General features: G+C 35.9%; 1 protein-coding gene across 1 annotated transcript in view; it reads left to right on the top strand.

Annotated features, from left to right (window-relative positions):
* Positions 1-27,614, top strand: part of LOC108911605 — a gene marked incomplete at its 3' end in the record, with an annotated part of 224,820 nt that overhangs the window by 83,549 nt on the left and 113,657 nt on the right.

Here is a 27,614-nt window from a genome sequence, read left to right as displayed (position 1 = left end):
GCTTGATTATGTTAGATGGTAGGATTGTCTGTATGACCGAGAGCAATAAACAACAGTTACATGCAATATATAATAACAGAGTAATTGGAATTTTTTCACATTTTATTGAATATTTTACCTTAAAATTACATAAAATCCATAAAAATATCTATATTTTTACAATAAATGTTCAATATGATGTCCATTGTTGTTCAAGCAGGTATTAATTCTTCTTTTCATATTATTAAATACATTCTGTAAAACATTTTGTGTAATACTCCTAATTTCGTTTGTAATTGCCTCTTGAAGTTCTTCAATCGTGTGTAACCGTTGAGCAAATACTGAATTTTTTAAAAAACCAAATAAATAATAGTCTAGGGGTGTAAGGTCAGGAGAACGTGGTGGCCATCTATCTCGACTAATTATTCGATCATCATAATACTCTCTAATCAACTCTAAAGTTTCGTTAGAGGTGTGAGCTGTTGCGCCATCTTGCTGAAAGTATCCATGATGGATTTCATCGTCGTGAAGTTCCTCAAAAAATGGTAACAATATTTGCTGCCGATATACCTGCCCAGTTACATTTTCACGGAAAAAATATGGTCCGATTATTCTTCTACGTGACATAGCTACCCAAACACCAAGTTTAATAGGGTGCAGAGTTGTTTCACGCAAAATATTAGGGTTTTCTGTGTTCCAAGAGCGATAATTTTGGGAGTTTACGTACCCACTTAAATGAAACCACGCTTCATCAGAAAAAAATGTTAGATCTAGAATATCGTCGTCATTCAGATTTTCGTTAAACCAATTACAGTATTGCACACGTTTTCCAAAATCTAACGGAAGTAGTTCCTGCACAACACTAACTTTATAAGGATGAAAATGCAACTTCTTTACTGCTTTATGGCATGATCCATATGATATTCCTATAAACAATTTAGGAATAATGATACAAATTTTAGAATAAATATTTGTTATTAAGTACCTGTTTGAGCAGATAACCGACGTAGTGATTTGGTTGGACTAGCTCGTAAGCGGTTTTCAACATCTTCCAAGACTTCCTCTGTAAGAATAGACTTTCTGCCTGGAGATTTTCCTCTACAAACACTTCCAGTGTTATGGAAGCGTTCCACTAATCTCTTCACGTGTCTCGAAAAAATTTCATAATCAATTTCATCATTTGGAAATTGTTCTTGAAATTGTAAATGACACGAATTCATCGAATATTTCCAACCATTACCATTGTTTTGTCCACTACGAAAATAGGCCTCCAGAAGAAATTTATCATGTTCTAATGAAAATGCCATGTTAACCTAAATTAAAAAACCGATTAGGTTAGAGAACAACATACGCAATAAATTAATTACTCACGTATAATATCCACCTACTCTAACTGTAGTATTGAAAAATACTGTTTTATAATGTCGCAAAATATATCAGGTAACAACAAAATCTACAAAATAATATTCAAGCCAAAAAATCCGTGCGCCAATGAACAGAACGTCAAATTGTGAAATCGCCACAGAACACCATGAAATTGCACGGAAAAAAAAGTAATTTTAGCAAACGGAAATCAGTTTTGATAGCAATTGAGACAGGGTACGTTCAGAATCCGGTCAATCATTCTCGATCTCTCTGTAGTAAGAGAAGTAACTGTTTTTCGATGTCGAGGAGGCAGAATTAGTCCCACAACATTATTAGTTAAAAATATTTCACACTCTATAATCTTCTGAACGCCTTTTATTACATCAACGCCCTCTATAATTCAATCGGAAGAATTTAACGTTGAATAAACTATGCGCGCTATTTTGGCCCAACAAATGCAGTTCTGTATTTTTTAAAGTTGCTGTGCAAGCCCTTTCGATGTTTTTTAATCAGCACTACAAACGGTTGCGCCGCAGAATTAGCATTTTAGTTATATAAACAGTTTGTTTCACATGGCCAACTGCATTTAACAAGAGTGGCGTTCGTTACACGGGTCAGTTAATCTTTTCAAATTTAAAACTCCGTGTTTTGTTCCATTGCGGACTTGTTAAAACGAAGATAGCCGCTTCAGATATGATTTTAACCATGATATTTTGATCGTAAGTATCCACACTTTAAAATAGTTCTTACTGTTCAAATAATATATTTTTAAATTCGCTGTTTTTTCCGCTTCATTTCTTTTATTGTAACTTACCTTCAAAAAGGCGGATCTAAATCAAATGCGGCATTTTTGCCAGAAGAATCTGCTGAACGATTTTTTTTATTTCGGGAACTGGCATGTTCGGTGGAGATAAAGAAAATCGATGATATTGAAACGTAAAACACGCCGATACATTAATTTGTCCAGGTTTTATGGTCCGCCATTAAGTCGGGGCGTACTAATCGCACATTAATTTTTCTGCAGACATTTTACGAGCCGGAAGTTACAGTCAATAATTCCGGATAACAAATCAGGAGAGACTTCCGCAGAAACAATCGCGATAACTCTAAAATCCATATAGACGGGTTTTATGGGCGTATTCAAATTATTATTACTCCGTCAATAATTCAATTTTTACTGCCGCACAAGTGCGGATTCATAAAATTTACAAATTGTGCAAGTCGTAACTGTGTTTATAACAATATTTTGATGGAGCCCGTGGAGTTTTTACAGGCGGAAGTTCGCTTACTGTCCTTATTTTATGACAGTCCAGGTGCCTCTTAAATAAATGAATAAAAAAGTTGTATATTACCGTAAAATACAGCGAGTATTAATATTGGGGAGTTTCATCACAATGTGACAACAGCGCTTAACCTAACGCTACACATCTGATGTATACCACGTGTGCACGCGGCAGACTTGTCCTACGGAAAAAATGTAATCAACTATTATTGTGAAACATTCAGTAAATTTCAAGGCAATTGTTTTCCAGCTTTTAAATAAATAAAATAAAATGTATCAATTTTGTAGTACGATGATAGTGTTGCGTTTGAATTTTATCTCGAATTTTAGTAATTATGGATCTTTTAAAACAGGAACTTAACTTTTAATCAAATTATGTAAAAAATTACAAAATATATGAAACTCTCTTAAAAATACAAATAACTAATTATTTTGCTAGTCAATTTTTAGATCTGACAAAAGCTTTCACACGAAATTCTTATACATAAGCTACATAATTATGGTTTTTCATCGTACAGTTCGGATTTATTAAGGTCATATTTGAGTAATAGATTACAGTATGTTGTATATAATAATGTGAAATCATCCATAAAATATATTGAACCTGGAGTTCCACAAGGTTCCATATTGGGTCCGTTACTGTTTTTGATATATATATTAATGATTTTCCTAATTGTTTACCTTATGATACTAAAAGTATACTCTTTGTTGATGATACCAATATGACTAAAACCAACTTAAATTTGAACAGTTAATGACATCAACTTATGACCAACATGCATTGGTAGAAAACAGGTTTACTAGTAATCTACTCAGTTTGAATACTTTGAAGACCGAAACTATGATTTTTAGTCTCCGGAATATGGAAAACTGGGATAATTCAGCACGTGTAAAATTCTTGGGAGTTGATCTTGACCCTAAATTCACATGGGATCAACAATTATGTTTGCTCCAGGATATGAAAACATACTTATTTACTCCGGAGTTTCAAACGAAGAGTCTCAATATCAAGCTTGCTGATAATTTATCATGGCTATATCCATTCCACCATAACATATGCTATTTTAGTATGGGGTCATGCTCCCTCTATGAAAAAAGTTTTTACTCTACAGAGAAAAATTATTAGAATCATGTCTGACCTTGGTTTTAGAGATGACTGTAGAGAGCAGTTTTCTAAATTGAACATACTAGCTGTACCCTGTGCATATATACTTCAATGTCTTATTTATGTCACAAAACACATACATAATTTTGAAATCAGAAGTGAGACTCATTCTTATAACACCCGAAAGAGCACCTACTTATGTAATAAATTTCTAAGACTTACTAAACCTCGGTACTAATTATTGGGCCATCAAATTTTTTAACAATACCTCACCAAATTCAAATTCTTAATGACAATAATTTTAAATCAAGGATAAAAAAATACTTCATAAAAAATGCCTTTTATAGTTTTGAAGATTTTATTGACAGTAATGTAGCTCGAATATGAATGTTATCATTAATCTTAGTATGTCGTTTATCCTATTTATTTTAATTATATGTTGTTTTTGTATATTTGTATAACAGTTAGTTGATTGCTATCATTATGTGTATTGTTATTTACCACTTTCTTTTTTTTGGACGCGTGTAAACACTTTTATGTGTATGTAACATTAACCTTTATAAATAAATATTCTATGCACTCAGTGATGTCAATATTCCTTAATTAATCGAACTTTTGTACAGCAAGTTGAAGCTTTTGAGTTTAGGACCCATGTCAAATAATGTTTTTTTGTTTATTTTAATGTATTCTATCGTCTATTAAAATTAAAACAGTCAAACTTCTAACACCTTGTATATTTTTTACCGATTCTGAAATTTTGAAATGTTTTTATGTTGTTGATTTTTTTATCGTGTTTTGAAATGTTTGGTAATTTTTCTCAACTTTTTATCTGTGCCATTATTTAGTTTTATATATTGTTTATAACGTCTCTCAAGTTTTTAGTGATTTCGAATAAGTTTTGACATTTCGCATTTCAGTCCTTAATAAACTCTGCTTTACAGTTAACTAATTTACGTATTTTAGCGACTTATTTAAAAAAAAAAATACTTTTTAGTGATACAAGCGCATTTGACAGTTTCCCGAAAAAATCGGCCTTCGCCTCGACCTCTTCGCCCCGCCCCCGTTCGCGAACGACTCCCGCGCGGTTTCGCCCGGTTTGCAAAATGCCCACCCCCGGTCCGGCGGGCGAAACAATTAATTACCCACCAGAACTAATTAGGGTGCATGTGACTTTTTGCGGGCGGCGGGCAAAAACTCCCAAGAAGAAAATTAATCCACTTCGAGGGATTTGTTTGTTCGGCGCCCCGTGAACGCCACATAATGTTCCATTTAGCGGGGGTGTTTTTCAGCCGACGACGGCTGGATGTGCCGAAAGGGTGCAATTAGCGGGGAGCCGAACCCCGTATATTAATTAATTAGCGCGAGACCTTGGCGCTGAGGAGACCCCGGGTGTTGCCGGGAGAAAACGCGTAAGATATCCTTGAAGGAAAGGAAAATTGTAAAGAATCTACGTACAACCCCCGGAATGTCAGACGCCAACTGATCGTTCTCCTACCGGCACGCCACTGTCATTCCGACATAACCAAACGCAAAGACTATGCGCAAAATTATGTCGATGTCAAGTTTTTTTTTTAATTTTTTTCTGACGTATATGTCGTCTACTAAAATTACAACACGCTGTATATTGAAGAGTCAGTGACTCTGATAAGTTACCTACTGAGATTTTCTCTATTCGATAACTCTTCGCAGCGCCAGCGTCGATTTTTCCGAGCATGCAAATGTATAGAAGTAATAAATCCGCTACCGACATGATCTATACGTTTAATATCTCGCTGTTGGCCGTCTCCCCGCAAATCTCGAGGAAACTCCGCAATAATCCAAACTCCGGTTCATTTGATTTTATGCCCTGGCATCGCGAATACGCTCGACCGTTGTAAAGTCCTTGTTCTACATCTGCCAAGGAAATAACATGCGGAACCGGACCGAAACTGTGTAAGTGATTGGGGGAATAAAAGCAAATGTTATCCGTTTTCTTTGTTTCATTGGTTTTTACGTCCCCAATGGCGAGAAACAGTGAGCGAAGGAAATATTCGTTCAAATAAACGTTAATATAGAAGAAAATCGCTAAATCCGAAATTGGATATTCCACAAGGTTCGGTACTAGGGCCCAACTTTTTACTTCAAACATAAACGCTTCACCTCTTCATACATTTATGGTCAAAACTGATAAAAATTCAAGAAAATATGCTTAGATGACCCATCCAAATTTAAATTTCAAGTTTCTATAGAATTTATCTAAATTTTTCTGTCTGTTATACTTTTATTTTGTTTTTACGCTTCTAACAGCAGAAAAGCTGATAATGAAACAAAATACATTTCCGAATCTATATCTGAAGTTTCTAATGTCTCTATCTCAACTGAGCTATTCGTTATGTGTTCTATTTGTTTCATTAGTTTTTATGTCCCAAACAGATGCAGAAGACAAAAATTTTCATTGCTCACTTCTACCTTTAAAGAAACATTGATATAGTGTGAAATTGAACATAGAGGTTCCTCAGGGCTCAATAATAGGGCCTATATTTTTGCCTGAAATATAAATGATCCATGTACAAAAAATCATGTTGATAGAGTACTTTTAAATATGTGTTTGATGTTTCTAGTAAACAGATTACCTATTTGATATATATTTCTTTTGTTCCACTGATTTTCACGCCCCTAAAACTTCGAGAAAACACAGTTCGACATCGCGCAACAACTTTTAAGTGTAGAGAAACATTTCTGCAGTGAAAATCAGTAATCCTAACGTAGAAGTTCCACAAGGCTCAGTACTAGGGCCATTATTTTTCCCTTATTATATAAACGATCCATTTCTGAAGCAAATTTTGTCATTAAAACATTATGATGACACATACAATTAATTTTTAATGCGTAGGGATGGTATATTATTATCTTAAGACCTTGCTAAGAATTATTTGGTAGACACTAACCGTTATTTCGTATCTAAAGGCGAAATGATGATAATTGTTTATGTACAGCATCCCGCAGATAGCTAAACTAAACTTGAGTGAATTCAGACTTATCCCCATTTCCATCACGTTATTACCAAGAGAGCCAGAACCATCGGAGCCCGCAGCAGCATCCTCCGCGAAGCGATCGTCGCGATTTACGCGCCCAAACAGGAACAATAACAACGGCGTCTTGGCGTGGCGCGCGCCGCAGAATGGGACCCTAAACCGACGCTCAGCTGTGCGTTGCGACGCCGTCCGATCAATATAGACGGCGTGCTTGGGAAAGTATCATGTGAAACAAATACGAATCGGCCGACGCGCCAGGTCAGCTGGATTATGTTATCGGGACGAGTAGTAGGCGGTGTCCACCGCGAGTGCAGCGGAAAGGACTGGGATTGATTGAAATGTTGGCTAAATAGAAAAAATCATTAGTCGGTTTGTCCAGAGACTGTTATTCAGTGATAACATCTTAAACAGACAGTCATTATCGGGAATTGCGAAGAGAGCGTTGTTTGGGAAACAGTAAAAACAACAGGAAATGAATCACAAGTAAAAATGAAATATATTAAAATCGGTGTCCGTATATATTTAACTGGACTTAACTTATTTCTGTTTAGTTTTCTGTTTAGTCACTAGAAGGCATCGAGATTAACAAAAAAAAACTGGTAGTTCCACGAACATGGAATAATGGAACACCCTGTATATTAAAATGTATTATTTGATTTAGAAAAATGATACAAACTGAAAAGTACAAGCTTTGAAGTACTTTTCTAATGTGAAATTTGACAAATTGATAAACTCGTTTTCGGTGGGATCGGTACGCGTTCATGTTTCGATTTAGAAAGGATATTTCCGAAGCGAAAAGGTCGAAGTGTTGACGCGCCAGGGGATGTAACCGGCCATTAATCATAAATGAATTATTTACATTGCAATATCAATAATACCCCATTATCGGTTCGGAAAAGTATCCACTTACGCGCGAATGTGTTATGGTAGTCATCCAATAATATTTACGATACACTTCCGGTTATATTTCACGAAACATTTTATTTTACGGCTAGCAGTAAAATTTGAATGTTGGTCCATAGTTTTTGAAGGTGTAAGGACCAACGTGAAGTATATAACTGTGCTTTGTTTCGTCCCAGTTCATTGTTAAGGAGTTTGCGGCGTCGATGCACTTTTAACGATTGTCGGGTAAGTGCATCGGGCGTTTTTCCAATTGAGGCAATAAATATGTGTAACTTCCGATTTCGCTTGTGCTCTGTTATTTCTTTCTATTGCCGTTTATGGTGGAATTGAACGCTTCTGGGGAATTCATTTCTAGGCCCCTACACTGTTTGAAGATGTACAAGAAGTTGAGACATTTAGGATTCAATAGACCTGAGATATTTTATTCGACTATCGTTTCGAAACCTTACGATTAAGGTCCAGTAAAACGGAGATCATTTTTCCATTCCTCGTATATAATTTACTATTGCACTCTGAAATTTCTTGACGAATAGGGTAAAAATAAAAAAATTAAAGATTAAGTAGTGACAAACACGGCTAACTTTGAATTATTTTGATTCGTTCTGGGTCGTTTGAAGAAGCCATTGGATTTCGCGCTGGAAAAAATGGGTGTAAACATAAACTAGTCCTATTTTCATTCCACTCGCCCACTATTACAATTTGCTGGCGCGAAACACTCGAAAACTCACTTTCCCCGAAGAAAATCCCAAACAACAAGACGTCAAGACCCAGGACGGACAAGAGGTGCGGCCGGGATTTCCATATGCATCAGCCATCAGGTGGAGATTGATAGAAAAGCTTTTTAAGAGGAGAGCGGCTGGCACTTTATGGGAGTTTGATATCGCCTGAAGGGCCCAGCCGTGATGGAACGTGACCTTTTCCTAACTGGGTCAATGCGTTATTTATATGGGTCCTTTTATCTGCCGGGTGACGGAGAGCTTTTTTTTCGCAGGCGTGTGTAGATCGGCAGGCGCACGCCGATTTGGTATTCGCCGGATGTCCCGCAGGATCTTAATTGGTCACTCGGGGCTCCTGCTTAGAAAATTAAGCAGTCGGCGGAGTGCGGGGTATAAATGATAGGTAGGCGGGGGTATGAATCTCGCAAAAGGTCAAACGGAGCGCTTAGTAAATTTTTCTCGAAGGATTTTCTTACTGTTTGAGGTTTTCTTTGACAAAGGAGCAGGTCAGGTCCGTTCAGAGTAGATCAGATGCGTTCAGGGTAGACCAGATCCCTTCAGGGTAGATTAGATTACTTCAGAGTAGATCAGATTTCATGTGATGCCTTTAAATGTTAATCTCTTTCAAAACAGAAGTATCCTTATTCCATTAAGCGCATGCTTTAAAAAATTCAAATCAAGCATTTTTGTTTTTAGAATAACTTCAGTTCAAGAACTATCAACGCCCTGTATTAAAGCGTCGCTTGGTCCTTTTTGGACTGTGTGGGACGGAGTTAAAAGTGTGACATGAACTGCTTTGGCTGAAAAAAAATTCGTCCGCCGAGTACGTTTCTGCAGCCGGTAGCAGCCCATTTAAAATTCAGAGTCTCTCTCGCATTCATGAACCCTTAAAAAAACATGAAACCGTGTTTTGTATCAAAACGTTCGCTGCCTCGGCGCGTCAGAATCAGCCGCGGGGCGTACAAGAACGGGACGCGAAAAAAGGGAGGCAAAAATGAATTTGTTTCAAGTTGCGTTTTTCCAGATTAACGGGATCGGTTTTTGCTGATGAATTTAATATTAGGGTTAAATCACTTCAACGCCCTCTGCGTTTCTAACGCGGAGCATTACCGCTTTTGAAATAACACTTCTGATTTATTTACGCTGGGTTGTTTAAGTCTGACCTTGAAAATTTTCCTTTTTAAAATAAGATTTCAAAACTGTAGTGAAACGAAATGTTTTCGAAACTTTAATACAACAATTCGTTTGCACAAAGTTGTTTATTTGCCATTGCCAATATATAAAACATGCATTGCAGCGTATTTTTTAAGTTTGATCTTACCAGTTCACTTTTTTAAATCCAAATTATTTCAGAACTGTTGTAAAAACTTAAATCGAAACGTCAGTAAAAAATAACTCGCATTTCAAAGTTATTTTCAAGTTACTGACGGATATCAATGAAAGTGGTACCTTTCTCTGCGCCGCCCTGTACAGTCGCTTTCTCCTTCAAAGGCGACGGAGTTCCCTAACCGAATTCTTGTCAACTGGCGTTTCCCACGCTGCCTCGGGCGTTTTCTGCTCCTCCCAGACAACTTCAGGTGACTTTGTTGGATAAATACTTTTTTTTAGTTTGTACTCTGCCGTTCCCAAGTTAAACACAGACTTTGCTTTGATGGCAGGCACACGTCGTTGCTACCGGGCAAGGTGCCGGGTTAAATTTAGCAAGTAATTTCGACTTTTATGCGCGTGCAGGAAGAGGATAAGTATCGACTAGTGACATCTAGTAAGTATTTGAAGTAACTTGTCGCATATCTTGTCCAAATGGTATCTACTATTTTCACCACATCGGCCTCAATTCTTTTTAAAACGCCTTCAACTTTAAAAACCAAAATTTTATATAAAGTTTCTACCTAAAACAGAGATCTTTAACCAAACTAATATATTTCTTGAACTTCGTTCAGCTTCGCACCTCAAAACATTCTGAAATCGAGCAGACAGCGAAGAAAATCCGCCCGAGGACAAGAAATACGACTTTTCCGCATCAGCTCCATTCAGTAATTTCACGCAAATTCATCGACTAAAGACCCCTATATTCCGCCGTCCCCAACTCAACCCTTCGCCTATCTTATCAACCCCTACCTGAGGGATATCCGAAACCGAAGACGGGTGTTATCGTACTCGAGGGTTAGTCGGCCTCCTTTTAATTTTCCACGACGGCGGCGGCGGCTGCACCAGAACGAGGCCCCGCGGGGGCGGCAAAGGAAGGGGGAGGTTATCAGTCAGCAACTATCGTCGCCGTTACGTTCGGGGTTGTGAATAATGCATGCTGGTATTTAGTTCGCCGTCATCTCGGATGATGCGGCTGCGGTAATTGAACTGTGGTAGAAAATTTTGAGGTGCCTCAGGGAACAAATTTGGGGCTAGTTATTCTATTTTCTAGCGGTGTATCTTTAATTACGTATATAAACGCAATTCACTTGGAACAAGTCCTTGAAACAGCAAAGATTTTCGTTTACAAATGTTTGGGGTGCCTCAGGGGTCAGATTTAGGACCAGTATTACTTAATTTTCTAACACATTTTCTGGGATTGTATTTAATTTAAACAATTTACTCATAATTAGTTCAAGAAACAGACGAGAAAGTGAAAGTAACTATCTGGTAGTCCAAAAAATCGCACCCCACCAATATTTACTATAATTACTTGCATTATGCGGAATCTTCAGTTTTCAGCGCAAATTACGCCCGCGTCGGAAAAAAACTAATGACTCGGCGAAATCCTATCGCAATTTGCGCGAGTTCATAACTGGATTTGGTAACGCTCGGGCCGCCGAGCACCAATCCTAATTACTTGGGCGAATCGGCATCGCTTCCGACTATTTTACGACTTTTAATAATGGAGTACGTCCGGCCGATACATCCTGTAATGGGCTCGCAGTCGGTTACGGCTTCAAATCCAGATATTCCATTCGGCTAATGGGGCCGGTGGATTGGCGTCGTGTCGACATGATTCCGCTGCTAATTCTCTTTGAGGCCGCTTTACCACTATCGCGGGTTTCGCGCCGTGATACGTACAGGGTGTCCCGAATAAGGGAACACTGCAAAATTTTGTTAGAGTCCAATAAAAGTGTCCAATAAAATACCTTTGTGGTTAAAAAAGATCCTCTTAGGATTGCTTCATAAGAAACCGATAGTTGTTCAATAAAAATATCTGAAGAATTGTCCAATAAAAAGTATCGTCCAATAAAACTCATTCGTTCAATAAACAATATTATTTAATAAGAAGTTAAATTTTATCCAATAAAACCATGTGTTGTCCAATAAGCCTCAAGTTAATATTATAAGAATCTAATAGTCGTCCAATAAATGTATCCAAATATTGCATATTGTCCAATAAAAAGTATCGTCCAATAAAACTCATTCGTTCAATAAACAATATTATTTAATAAGAAGTTAAAATTTATCCAATAAAACCATGTGTTGTCCAATAAGCCTTAAGTTAATATTATAAGAATCTAATAGTTGTCCAATCCAAATATTGCATATTGTCCAATAAAAGTCTATTGAAATTGTTCTTTAATAGACTTTTCTTAGACAACATGTATGATTTGATGATTGCAGTGAAAATCTGACTCTATCAAAGAAGAATCCATTTTAGTCCAATAAAGATCTAATCGTGTATTAATTAATGAGAAACAGAACAAAATTGTTAAGAAAACCTGCGTATTTCGAATATTTTGGACCGGACTATATCTGCATTACGGTCTCTCCGACGTCGTCCTTAATGAAAAGGGTGAATACGTAATACTTAAAAAAGTTTTCGCGTTACGAGAGTTGCCACGACTTGAGCAGTTTAGGGGTAATTGCGTTTGGGCCCCGAAGTGTAATCGGTTTCAGTTTTGTAGCCGGTGGTACCGTAAAAAGTTTACCTTAACTTCTGTTTGATACTGTTTTGGGGTCTCCTGAAAAAAAATTTACATTTCGGGCCCAATTATACCGGGCCCTAGCGGACTCGCTTTATTGTACCGGAGGAGATCGTATCGGCGTAATTTTTTGTGGATTTTCCTTACTTTCCAATACGTAACTTGTGTTGTTGAGTTTTTCTTTTACTGGAAGTTATTTTATATTAAACATGGTGCTCATATGAAATAAATTCGGACGCGCGCCTCTGACCCCATACGCCGCTGGTCCCGAGTCTTTTTATAATCTACGCTGACACGGGATTTAACTCCCACACACCCACCTTTATGGCTTATGCGTCGGCTAATACAAGAGCCTTACGTAATATCACAACATATTATTCCCATATCGCGCGATTATGTCTACCATTAATCACATTTTGTCTGGAAACGTACATTGGACGAGATATTATTTATGAAATTATACAAAAGAAGATCGACCTGCGTGTGTCTGCAGCATGAATGCCTTCTGGGGGGTTGAGGAATTTGTTTTGATTTATTTTGGCAGCGGATCACATCATCCCTATACAATAAGAAATTATGGACTTTAAATCTGTTTGTACTCTGCGTTTTGAGTCCGATATTAATCATTTGCTAACTTTTAGGTTAATTTTAATGTAGAATAGCAATCATTACAATCTTTCTTTTGTTCATGTTATTACTATTATTATTTTTTTGTTGCAGGTAAGTCATATGTGTTGCTGCACGATGGACTTTCAATGCTTATCATCTACGTGTCTATTCTATGGTATGTAAAATTTGAACGATTTTGGTATACATAGGTATTGTAGTTTCGAAAACAAGAGAGTTGCACGAACTTTAATTTGGACAGGACATAGCTAATACAATTAGCTTGCCCCATATTACTTCCAAGAACTGGGATATTTTGACAAATCTGCCCTGGTCTAAAGAATATTTAATTATCTTCTGAATATTCTCATATTAATATTAAATAATGAAATAAAGATAATTATCTTTGTTATAGGTTTCGTATATTGAAAAACAAGTTGAGGGTAAGGAAGCTGAGGCAGAAAGCTTTGTGCAATGCTATTAGACACATTGTTGGCAGCACTGCTGCTTCTGAGCTTGACCTACAGAAAGATCAATTTTAGCAACCGCAAAACATATTTCATCGTCCGTACTTAATTTTTACGGACGTTTCCAAAAGCGTAACGCTGCGCAACAAATAACTGGGGTTCGTAACCTCTAACCGTGCCATTTTTTTGCATCTGCGCCCTCTGTAACCCGCACCAGCCGGCCTCGTAAATTAAATACCACCCAGAAAACGCTAAGGATATCCCTAAATTATGTGCAAATAGCTATTATCCCCGTTAGCTTAACTGGAATATACATTATAGTATAATTTAGGAGGAAAATACTTTATCTTTGTTAATTACGAATGGAATACAAAGCTCACCCCTATCCCCTATTTTAATTACTGAAGGGATTCGGAAAATTAAATATTTTACCATTATTTAGGTGCGCGTAAAGAGCGGGGCCGGATTCGGGAAGAGGCGTAGGCTACAGGGGGGCCCGAACAAAAATTTGATCGTCGTTACGTTTCTGACAGCTGAAATATGTCGTAGTCATCCAACACTTTTGTTATTTTCAACGATTTTCAACTTTGTGGTGGCAAATCGAATAGAGTTAAAATAGTCCAGTTACTCAGGGTTTTTACCTCCGAATTCTTTATAACTGAACCGATTGACGTGAAATTTTGACTGAATGTGGGGAATGTTTCAAGGAACAAAACTTATATAGTGCCCAAATGTGCTTTTGCCTTGGGGGTGATACTTTCCTAGTAATTCGTCATTGAAAATGTTGATTTTTTACTGAAAAAGTGCTTGTTTTCGGACAGTTTTTTGCAAATAACTCTGAAACCATTGGATTTAACGAAAAAGTTGTAATGAACTAAAAGAAAGATAATAAAAAACAAATGTAATTGCATTATTTTGTTTTTTCTAATTGCAATATAAACCGAGTTATGGATTTTTAAACATTATTATACGTTAGCTAAAAATTAAATTGGAACCAGTTAACGTTAAATAACGCCAAAACCATAAATATTAGGAAAAAAACTGTTTGAACCTTTTTTAAAGTACTTTGAAAAACCTTTAAAATGTGCTATTTTAAAACTCTTTAGAATCAAAATTAACGGAAATATGATCGAAATAACATGATAGTCTCATTTTTTTAAAGAAAAAATTACTAAACAAATCAGTGCCTTTGGTGACAGAATTAAAAGCAATCCATTTACAGATTTCTTCATTTATGTTCTAAGAATATGTTCTGGGTCTTTGGCTGACTTACAAAGCATGATTTCGAAAAAAAAACTTAATTTTTGAATATGTTAATTATTCAAATTTTAAAAAAAAATCGATTTTTACGTTGTAACTTAAAAATTAAAGGGTGTACGAAAAAATACAAGAGTAAAAAAATTTAGCTTTATTTTTGCTGATGATTTTGCTTATTTTTTTTATTCCTCTAAAATTAATATTAATCGAGATATCGCCATTTTAAGTTATCATATGAATGAGAGAACCACCCTTTTCGAGCCCTTTAAACCCTTCAAACTTAAAAATGAAGGGCTTAAAAAAGATCAACTCAACAGTTCACGTAGCCCTTACAATTCCCTGCAAAATGAGCCTTTGTGCGATTAAAAATCTTAAAAAGTAAGAAAGTTATCGTCAAAAAAATAAACACGTGTATAGGTGATAATTTTAGGAAAATTTAGGTCAAACAACAATTTTGAAGCATTTAGATCTTTTTTGTATATATACGTATTTAGTACGTGTATATTCGAATAAACCAGTACTATACTATATTATAATAAGGGAATAAATGTTTATTTAATACGAATGCACATTTAAAATGTTTCTACTCTCTCAATAATATTTTTTCATTTTATTTTCGAAAGAAGGGGTATTTTTCAAGGGTAGAAAAGTTGCAATCGATAAAAGAGATTTTTGAATCAAGAAATCAATTTTAATTTGATAAAAATGCATGATTAAAACGTTTAAAGTTGAAAAAAATTTTATATTATTTTCATCCAAAGGGCTGGTTTTTAAAGGTTTTTCCGGGTTAAAAATTTGGGATACTTTACGTTTCATGTTAGATAGCACATGAAATTACTCATACTGCATAAATAAAAAAGATTTGGTTACATAAAATGCTTAAATTTGTATTTTTTCTTTTTTTTCCAATAAGGGGTGGTTTTCACTCCTTAAGAACAAAAAGCACACCTAGCGCATATATAAGTTTTGAAGTGGGGGGTAAGATGAGCCTAATTCTAAATTTTGAGAAAAATCGATGCAGTTATAAAAAATTCGGAGGTATTATTATATTTTCAGCTACAGTAACTGGGCCATATTAGCATTTACACATTTTGAGCAGTGTAGGTAAAAGGGTCCTTGAAGGAAGTTACACTGAGAAAAACCGTTTATTTGAAAAATACAATCTACGGCCATGAAAGCCTTTTTGAAAAAAAATATATAAGTATATACAATGCTGACATTTGTCTATGAACTAACCAAAATTTTTCTTACAAACCGGTGGATTAAAATTGAGAAATTTCAGCTGGAATTAATATATTTTAACAAAATTTACTGTTTCCTCAATGATTCAATGAAACATTTTATCGAAACCGGTATTAAGCCTCACGAAAACAGTTTTCTCGGTGTAGCCGAGTCGGTGTCCCCTGAGAAATGATACCGGTCGCGGCGTCGGCACCGCTCCTAATGTGTCCCTATTCCGGGGGGCTCCTGCGGCTGATCCCGAGCTCCCGCTAAGCCGGCCCGGATCCGGCAGGGATCCTTGCGGGACTTGTCTAAATACCGCAACATGTACCAGCTCTCGGATGTATAAGATGCCTGGGTTTCCTTAAGGATGCGGCCACCCTCCATACACAAAGGACCAGAGCAGCGTTTGTTACCGGATTAGTTCGCCGGTGCACTTTTTGGTGGGCCCGATAGGGGGGGGGGGCGGTGGTAGGAGCGGGGGCGCATTCCCTGCGAAATTGCATTCCGGACATGTTGACGATGCAGTTTTCCATCTCTCTCTTTTTCTTTCTTGCGGAAAACTTGCCAGGGGACGTGACCGTTGTTTGACGAGGGAAGTTGTTAAATTTCAAAATTGTCGTCTCACAAATGTCACGATGAATTCCCGTGAACCGAATTTGCAATCGGCTCCAGGAACTTCCCATTACGGTATAGTTCATTCGTCACAATTGTCACAAAACACTTTGGTGTTTTATTTGTATCAGTTCGTTGTGGATAACCCTGTATAACTGTTGGAAAGGCGATTACATTTCGTGATTCAACAACGCAAGCCGGTAACATGGTAGGATTTTTCGCGACATTTCATTTTCCCGCTTCTAATGTATCGTCGTAATTTTATTTCTGTTCCTAACAGGTAAGAAATGAAAATAGACGACCGCGTATAATGTCCCAGAGATGCAAATGGCCTGACTTTATTTTCCTGGGAAAGCGGACACGTTCTGCGAATGGGAAAATATAAAGTATGTGATTCATTAAAGAGGTCATACTATCCGGGGGTGGCGCAATGTAACTGTAAATCATGAACATTACTTCGTTATTTAGAATCAAACAATAATAACCTTTCCTGCTCCACGTAAGAGATCCAGTTACTAGGTAAAAAAGTGCTTGAAAACATAATATAAGAATGTATAAAATCTTTTATTCAAACAAATACGAATTTGTGCAAAGCTACTAAAAACTTTGTCGTGGTTTATGGACTTTTAACTGTGAACGGTGCATTCTACGAAAACCAATTCAAAATTACGAAAGATATGTTCAATTTTGTAAAAGGTTTTTTCAACAAGACAATTAGTCCAACCAAATTATATTTGGAGACAATGGTAGCAATTTTTTCTTTTTTCCCTCTAAATGAGTTATTTTAATCGGTCTAAAAATGAAATTATTAAGTTCAATTATAGATTTTGAAATAACTTTGAAATATTTACATAGAAATTTATGTAGATAGATAATTTCCTATTATTTTTTAGATGGAGAGAGAGAACAGCTTAACTGATAATTATGAATCCATATTTACAAAATTTGAAAAAGAGTTTAGCATCATTATTCCACAGTATTTACAGAACTTATTAAAATTTTGTGGATTTGACAACTCTATAAGTTTATCATTATGGTCAGATGAATGTCTGGAAGAAGTGAAAAGAGTTGCCCTGAATATAGTACCCACTGTATTCGCAGGAAATAAAGAAGATTATTTAGGACCTTTTTCTTCATGCAACCTTTTTGATGTACTCCCAGGACAAAAACTGTTGCTAGAAAAATTAAAAATATATGCTACGTAAGTTAAATTAACTTATGAAATTATTAACTTCATTATCTTAAAATTGCTGACAAAAAAATATGAAAATTTTAATATCGTGCTAATGAGCGTACTAGGGTATCTTTATATGTACAAGGTTGTTGATTTTCGATAGTTTTATAGGGTACNCAGTATTGCTATAAACATCTAAGTCGAATTACAAATGTACAAATGATAAATTATCTCTGGATGATTTGAGATTTCAGCAATACAAAGTATTAACTGCAAAGTCTACTGTTGACGCGAATTCCGAAAACCCGAAATTTTGCAAAATCTTTTTTTTTTTCTGGCTTTCAGAGCCGTACTCAGGAGAAATTTTAAATTATAGCTAAAACAAGCTAAAAACTTTTTAACCGATTACAATAGTAATATCCTCTAGTTCAGAATTAAATATGATTTTAAATTTTGTCATAAAAATAGCAGCGACGTATTTAAAAAATAATAATCCGTGATGGCCCCTCGAAGACGAAACTTCGGATGGCAAAAATGTTGACTCCATTGTATAGAGCGAAAAAAGTGGCATTGTAAATATGTAATTTATTTTAAAATTCGTTTTCAAATAAAACCAGAAAAAATTAAATAATTTAGCAAAATTACGGGTTTTTCCGGATATTTCCGGAACTACTCGGAATTTTAAAATTTTCTGAACAGCATATTGTTAGGTATAAAAAAATACAACTTTTTTCTAATCTGAGCCACCCCGTATCTCTTACCGTTTCCTAGATCCTAATGCTATCCCATCCTTATCTTGGACACACTGTATATCTATGAATTCATCAAACTTTAAAAAAAAATAAGTACACTAATCGATCCTACGGAAAAAAATTATTATTTATTTTATTTATTCACTCTTCGACTTATGTTTATAGCAATACTGTATAAAAATAGTTTTGGGTCAAACAGTGAGACAGTTCTTTTTTTGTATTTTTTCCGTACAATTGAATGGTGTAGTCAGTTTTTGATTTTTTTTTAAATTTAAACAAATTATCAACAATTACTGAAAAATTCATTGCTGCAAGTCATTTTTTACTTTTTTGCATTTTTGATCATGTTTTTGAACTGCGATTACAAATTTTTTTATTTCGCAAAAAGTATATGTCAAAACGAAAAAAATGATTGCCGGCAGAATTTTCTTTTGAAAAAAAAGTGTTTCAGGCCGAAAAAATGAATATCTCAGAGACTTCTTGATTTTTTTATCTAAAAAAATATTTGAGGTTATTTAAGACAGAGAAAAATATACTTTCACCAAGTTTCGTCAAAATTAAATAATTTTTACGGAAATGAGAAATAAAAAACGAAAAATCAGAAAAAAAACAGTTTTTCGCATTTTTCTCGGAAATTTTGAGGTTATGTTAAAAAATGACCTCTACAAAAGTTGTAGATTTTTACATGATCTACAACTAATTGATACTTTTTTGTTTGACGTCAACTTTCGCCAGAAATCTCAATGATACAGTTTTTCATAACTTTTCAATCCCCCAAATCAACCCTCCGCCGCCCCTGCTCACGCATTTATTTATTTTTTTTCGTTTATTATAAGTCCCTTTACCATTTCCACTTATAAAAGTCCAGGTAACAATTTTCTTTTTTTTTCCCTCTATATGAGTTATTTTTGTCTAAATTTTAAATGCGATATCACCGGTTACAGTTGGATTTTAATAACAAGGTTGAAACCTATAACTTCAATAGTTCTTGAATTTCACTTAACTATCATGAATTGTCTGAATTTAGAATGGCCAAATGTCAGAATCCATACTGAAGAGCAGAGCCCGAGAATTGGCAAACCCACCATGACAATTGATCGAACGTCGACNAGAAAGGCGGTTACATTTCGTGATTCAACAACGCAAGCCGGTAACATGGTAGGATTTTTCGCGACATTTCATTTTCCCGCTTCTAATGTATCGTCGTAATTTTATTTCTGTTCCTAACAGGTAAGAAATGAAAATAGACGACCGCGTATAATGTCCCAGAGATGCAAATGGCCTGACTTTATTTTCCTGGGAAAGCGGACACGTTCTGCGAATGGGAAAATATAAAGTATGTGATTCATTAAAGAGGTCATACTATCCGGGGGTGGCGCAATGTAACTGTAAATCATGAACATTACTTCGTTATTTAGAATCAAACAATAATAACCTTTCCTGCTCCACGTAAGAGATCCAGTTACTAGGTAAAAAAGTGCTTGAAAACATAATATAAGAATGTATAAAATCTTTTATTCAAACAAATACGAATTTGTGCAAAGCTACTAAAAACTTTGTCGTGGTTTATGGACTTTTAACTGTGAACGGTGCATTCTACGAAAACCAATTCAAAATTACGAAAGATATGTTCAATTTTGTAAAAGGTTTTTTCAACAAGACAATTAGTCCAACCAAATTATATTTGGAGACAATGGTAGCAATTTTTTCTTTTTTCCCTCTAAATGAGTTATTTTAATCGGTCTAAATTCTAAATCCGATATCACCGATCGGTTACAGTTGGACTGTAGCAAGGTTGAAACCTATATCTTCAATAGTTCTTGAATTTGACTCAACTATCATGAATTGTCTGAATCTAGAAAGACCAAATGTCAGAATCCATACTGAAGAACCAGAGCCCGAGAATTGGCAAACCCACCATGACAAGTGATCGAACGTCGACCTTGGTATCTTGCAATTCAGTAAAAGTAATTTGTAGTCAAAATCAAGCGTGTTCATTGCCAATACCTTGAAGTCATCCTTGCTTATTTTGAAGCAAATAAGTTCCAAAAGTCTGACAAGTGAAAACATTTTCCTGATTTGTTGATCTACTTCCAACATTAAATATGTAATTGCATTGTATAGCACCCTTTTACCTGTGACGTAACCATATTTTACATAAATATACAAAATTACAGTTTTTTCAATTCAAAACATTGTTAAAAATTTGTTACGAGTGCACCGCAGTAACCTAGCGTCTATCCGGAAGTGACGGCGCTGATTTCCGACCAAAGATCCGACCACACTTAATAAATTTCACCCGCACTTTTGTGATCGAGTTTACAGTCCACAAAAACCGTGAAAAGTCGCTTAGTTACAAATTCCAAGTCTTGGCGGAACGGTATTTCTTCCCGAATGAGGCGGGCGGCGAAAGCATAATTTGCCTGATTTATTAAAGCGCTCATAAAGTTCATTTCTGGAACTAGGAGGTAGAAAATAACCCGGAATTATCCGGCTGCCCTCTCGAAAGGGCCCATAAACCCTCGGATTAATCCCGATCCCCGCCTTAATCACGGCAATGAATTCTAAAAAAATCACATAAAATAAATAACGCCATACTTTCCGGGGGGGCCTTATCGTAAAAACGGTCGCCAGTTAAGGCCCGGAAGCTGGAGTGGCACCGACAGGAAGACGGTCATTCTGGAAATACCGCACGCGGCGCGGGCTCTGAATTTTTCATGGGGTCGGGGGGGGGGCTCGCCCCCGGTAGACGAGACCGATTTCTCACTTATGCCGGTGAGGAAATATTGCTGGGATTACGGGCACAATTCGCTTAATAGGTTTCCGACTGTTATCTCTGAAGGACCGCGGAAGAGACTTCCATCAGCATTAAAGAAATTTAGTCCAACGGTGGAAAACTCCCCAGAGGAGGACAACAAGTGTGCACTTTATCTAAATTCAAAAGGAATATAATAATCCCACAGACATGATTCCTAGCTGCTGATATTGCGGAAAAGATTTTTTTCTGTATACAGTGTGTTTAAAGTGAAATAAATATATTTCTCGTAGAATGTAACAGATTAGAGCTCAACTATACAATTAATAGTAATAAAATAAATATCTCCAAAATGAGCGCAAAGCATTCTACGTAATAATGTAGAGTTGTTGTCCCTAACTGTGGCATCGCCAAGTGAAAATCTCCAATAACACAGAAAATTAAGCAGTGCTGGGTTATTAGTTGTGCTTTAATCCCTCATACCATGCAGCTTATGCATTATTTCAAGTTGTACTTTCGCGGAGATGAGTTTTTATTTTAAAATGTTTATTACACTTTTCCTCGCACAAGAGAGTAACTAACTCGCGCTTTAATACACTCCGGATTTTGCATGCAAAGAATGAATAGTCGGGAACATTCAGCCACCGTAAACGTTCCTTTTTACTTCTTTGACGCGTGTTTCACGGAAATTTAAAAATAAAATTGTTTCCGCAGCTTTCGCCGCAGCCGCAGTGTTTGTACACACTCCTGGTGTGATTATTCTGTCTGGTTCGGGCCGGGGGTAATGCATTTACTTTTCAGAGGTCCATTAGAACTTTATTGGTATCATAATATTGCTCCGAGGAAACTTGGACCAAGTAACAGCATTACACGTCGATAGAGGGTTTACTTTAAGTGCCGTTAGTTAATCAAAGTTTAAAACCCGACGGTCCGAGTAATCTACATTTTCGTTAGAGCACAAAACTTTTTGCTCGTTTCGCATTTTCTATCAGTAGCATTGTCTTTAGTCCTTGTTGCTTATTACAGCCGTCGTGTTAATCGATCCGGCGTGAAACTTCGATTTGGACATGAAAGCAGCGAAGACAAAGCTTCCTTACGAGAGTGTGCAATTAAAACAATTAGAACGACCCGAATCCGATCTCTGTAAGAGGTTTAAGAATGACGGTATTCGGCGTGGAAGAGTTGTTAAGGAGACGATTAGTTTTCATTAAGACAATTAGATGTAAAATACGTATTAAATCGGATCGATAAATCTGTGGCACTTCGGTTGGGAAAACAATGTGGGCTTGGTTTGGTGCTTAGCGTTGCGATTAGCGAGGGTTTAAAAAGTTTCTACAGAGCGTTTAGTGGAAAACTTTTGCTAGTGTAGAAAGCGGTATTCACAAGTGTTTACTTTGAAGCTTTCGAGAAAATACATGCCATGTTTTCTTTTAAAATATTTTACTGTAAAGCGGTTCGCTAATAAGGGAAAAATGTGAGTAAAATTGGGTTTAACTTCAACAAAAACTATAGCTTTATAGACCATGGCGGATCTGTTTCGAGGTGGTTGTAAGAGGGGGCAAGCTAATTTTTTCTGGAGTACCTTCAATACAACTCACATAATAAAAGTGTAGATCCCTAGATCAGGGCGAGGTCCGGAACATTTTCAAAATTGCAAAAATGTTTGAAAAATTTAAAAAAGTACCTATTTTATCTGAGTTTTTTACTTATATCTTGGAACCTATGCATTTTGGAAGAATATTGAAAAGGAAAAAAATGTTAGAATTGAATTTTGCACCATATACTGTGAGTTAAGAATGTTTAAATTTATTACCGATGTTGCAAAATAGCAATAATTGATGAAAAAAGGCAGGTTACATTTATCAATTTGCAATTTAGGTTTCTTCAAAAATTATAAATTTAATGTACAATTTTTTCTTAATTTTATCTGTATTTAACAAAAAAAAAAATAATTTCCATACAATTTTTTTTTTAATTTGTTTAAACAAAAATTATTTAAATAATTATAACTAAATACGTTAATATTCAGAGAAAAAATGCAATAACATAGGTTAAAATATACAGTATATTTAAATACATACATAATAAACTTTGTTTATAATAAAATATGTGCAAATTAGACAGTTGACATTACGATATTCGAATTCCTTGGCTCGCCAGACATCGGATTAAAAAAAAAGATCGAAATTGGTCCATTAGAAGCCGAGATAACGCAATTTTTTCGGTACCTTCGCATTTTGAACCTCCGAATTCAGTCTCGGAGCGAAAGCCCCCTACCCCACTTTTCGTGGACTGAGTCACTTTTTGCGCATGCGAGCTACAGCTTTTCCGCTGATTTATCCATGTTGCCGATAACTTATGTATATGTAAATTTCTTACAGCTTAGAACTCGGAAAAACGAAGCCACTGGATGAAAGATTATTGCTAAATTGTTTATGAATTAACGGTAAATGCCGATAAACTTTGACCGCTTATTTCTCGAGAACCAATGAACGGAATTTAACTTTTATTTTTTAAAAGAAGCATCTTTCCAAGTACTTTGAAATTATAACTTTTGAAGAACTCAATTGCAAATTGATAAATATAATCTAAATGCTTAAAAATAAAAAAAGTGTTAACTTTAAAAAATTTACTGTGGCCACTCTAATCAACAGAATTAAATTTTTCAAAAACCAGTTGAAAGGTTGAACGGTCTTTTCTATGTGAAAAAATTTTCAAGTATCTAGATACTTTATTTGAGGTTGTGCAACATTTTGAAAATTTTTTTGCTCCCTTAATTTTTTGCTGAAGTTTATATTTTAATTCGTTGTCACTATTGTATGTTGTTTCGGGTTAATTCGAGATGTGAATCCCTGATTAAGCTGATGTTTTTATTTATTTTTCATTATGGATATTCACAATTTGGTAATTTTTTTTGCGGCCATCCATATCAAAATGAAATACGTATAACCTTCCAATTACCCGGAACATATTCCCATTTAACCCTCATTTAGGCACACAAAGGACCGGGGGGTGTAATGAAACTTTAACGCAATTACCTAGCCCGGAAAAAAAGGAGGCCCTGCATTGCGGCTCCAAACTGAAACATTCGGGAGTTTTGAGGGAATAAAAGGACCACGCCATGCCGGGTAAATACGGTGTGCGCGATTCTTGAAAACACCCGAAACAGAAATTAATAAAAGATTCCCCTCATAAATATTCATCATGCAAATGAGGATAGCCGTCTAGTTCATTCCGGCACTTCGCGGGTTTTCATTTCGTCCTTTTTCAGGAAAGGACGGCGACCGCCGGTGTCCGCGTCGCGACGCCTCCACCGTTATTAAAAAATTATGAACGCTTCGGAAGTTAAACCGAAAATACGAATCCTCAAAAGGGAAAAAACGCTTTTCGCAGACAATTAACTGAATCGCTTTCCATGAAATAAACAGTTTTCAACAAAATGCTGGTCGTATTGGTGTAACGACTTTCAAGTCGAGTTAAAATTATTTTATCCCCAAACACCTTATAATCAGACTTCTATCCAAAAAATAATAAACACATAATAAATAAAATTTAATTTATTTTGCACAAGTTGTGGATGTCTCTTCTTGTAAGGAACAGCTATATTTTCCTTGGATTTTCCTTGCGACATCAAGTTTGTTAGATATGAACTTCTCAATATAACTTTCTGCTACAGAGGAGCTCTTCCATCCACAGTACCGTTCAATGGTTGTAAATTCAGCACCTTTATTGGCCGATAAAGTTGTTGAAGTGCGCCTCATACAATGCCCAGTATAGGCTTCTGGATTTGCGATATTCAAGAATGAAATAACTATTGAGGTTACCTTTGCCAATGTGTTGATTCCAACAGGTTGAGAAGTGCATTTTTGATTGATGTATCTTAAAAAAAATCACCTGTTTTGGGTGAATTGGGCGCAGAGAAATATATTTTTTGCATATTTCAACAGCATTCACGCAAAATCCTTCTTCTATAATTGTAAATTTTCTTGAAATGGCCGTCTTGGTGTCAGGTGTTCAAGTAGGTAAGTGCCAGCGTCCTGTAACTCACTAATTTTCAAATTTATCAATTCGCAGCATCGACAGGCACCAGAATCCATCTATTATTAGTGCAATCTAAAATAATTTAAAGATCACTATATACCTAACATGTAAAAGGTACCTTAATTATTAAATATTGTTTATCGCAAGCCCCAGTAAAAATTCTTCAATATGTGCTCTTTCCAATACTGCAGCTTATTTTTGCTTTGTATCCACTCAATTCACTCTTCAAATAAGCAGTAAGCTTGTTATATTTTCCTTTATCTATATTCTTATAGACCTTTATAGTAGCCTTCAATATCGAATACTTCGACCACATAGATGAAATTGCATATTTTTTCTTCAAATTAAAAAAAAAACGATAGCATAACTTCTTCATTTATTGTCATTACTCTCCGTTTTTCCTCCATTCGTTAAATTCGGCGAACACTTTTCGCAATGTTCCCTGGATTTCGCTGGCAATAAATGGAAATTTGCTTCTTGAGCTTCTTCAAAAACAGCCACAGGAACACAATTACTTTCTTGTATTTTTGTCAAATTCAGATATAACTGTTTATTAAATAATTGATAATAAACAACGTACCATAGCAACCAAGTATTTTGCAGTAACTAAGACTACCTTATTTTTCAATAATTAGATAAGCATAGTAAAAATTTTACAGTTTTGCTTTCTAAATAGTGCAGTTTTAAACACTGAATTTTGCTGGAATTAATTTTACAATCGTTTTGAGAGTTACATAATTTTAATTGGCGGTTAATACCCCGCTATCAAACATGTTGGGGACCGCTGACCCAACCAAAACGATATCGTCTGCGCAAAGCGCCGCCAAATATTAATAATTATTTATCAATCAATTTTCGATACACCATTTCGCATAATAATCATGCCGGTCGCTATTATTTACATAAAGAATGAGTTTGATATATTTAAAATAATCCCCAATGTACATTCGCGAAATTATTAATAGCCCGTTTGTGTGTAATGTATAAATTTAATTTATTTTCAATTGGTTTTTTGTCCCGTCGACTGCGGTCCATTGCCGTCTATCAGCGAGGGACTGATTGGATCGGCGCGAAAAAATTTATAATTCGGTGGTGAATTTAAATTGGAACTGTTTTTGCAATCGGTCCAGTCGGCAGGATCATCAAAAAAATAAATGTAGTCATACTGATTAGTTCCTGGAATAAATAAAGGTACATACGCGGTGTTTCAGAAAAGCTCACGTGTCATCAGCGTCATCAATATGACGTGTCGTTCCATTTCAACTTCAGCAGTCCTTAAAATTTTTTTTTATTTTGTTTTACCCTGTATATTTTTGAGCGGAGAAACCCGGAAAGGCGATATTTTTGTTATTATTACCTCCTCACATGTCGGAAGCCCACCTAAGCCAAATACAAGTTTTAATAAGGTTCCCCATCAATAAAACATCGGCAAAATCAGAGAGCGGTTTATAATGGAATTTTCTTCTCCCTGGGAAGTTAATTCGGTTCAAGCAACGTCTGACCCGACTCGATAATTTTTATCGCACGGTTCGCTGGCTGCCGTCGCCGTCGGAGATGTCTTCATTTGTAACCAATAACACAGCCAACTGCGTCCGTCCTGCGAGATGTCCGGGTTGGTGAAAATCTCTCATGAAAATGTATGTTAAGGTCTCCTTACCGACCTGACGGACTATGAGGAAAAACAGCGAGGCTCTCAACGTAATTCAAAGTCGACGTTTGACTCTGCTGTTATGGTTATTGTTATCCATGTTTATTTTTGAGCTTCCTCTACTTGTTAAGATGTTCTGGATCAAATTAGTTTAAATTGTGTTGCGTTGTGTTGTTTGTGGACTTGCTCTTCTTCTTCAGTTTTATTTCAGTAGGTACAAGCAAAAAAAATTCTTGCTTCAAATGTACAACATTTGATTTTAAGGCACGTTTATATACAGGTTCGGAAAGTCCCCATGGTTCATGGTACAAAAATGGTCCTTATACTTTTTTTCTAAGAACCACTATTCCTGAGATATCGCGATTCTAAAAGTTGAAGGAGTCACGTTCTACATGATATGCACATACAGGGTAGGAAAGTATCGATGGTCTATCTGAAGTTACGTGAGAGCGATAAAGTAAGTCATAGAAATCCGTGCGATAGAGAAGGATGGCTATAATGAAGGCGTCTCATAGTCACCGCCTGTTCCGCCCTTCCACAAATAAGATCCACTTCCACTTGTAATTCAGCGACCGGTGGTCATCTTTGTTTTCGTCGTTTGCCTTTTCTGTAATAGATGTCACTACTTATACAATTCCGACTTCGTATCCCGATATGTTAATACAATCCGTTAACAGAGGGCAGCACAATTTGTCTAAGGTGAGGCGCAGTCCTAGAAAGAGTGATGCCAGATCTACAGATTTTTTTGGAATTGGGGAAATAGGGAATTTTGCTTTATTTCTTGGGATTTTTAAGAAAATCTGTAGATCTGGCAT

The sequence above is a fragment of the Anoplophora glabripennis genome, unplaced genomic scaffold (assembly GCF_000390285.2).
Source record: "Anoplophora glabripennis isolate ALB-LARVAE unplaced genomic scaffold, Agla_2.0 scaffold488, whole genome shotgun sequence".
NCBI lineage: Eukaryota > Metazoa > Arthropoda > Insecta > Coleoptera > Cerambycidae > Anoplophora > Anoplophora glabripennis.
Note: the sequence above shows the minus strand (reverse complement) of the source record. Positions and strands in the feature narration are given on the sequence as shown.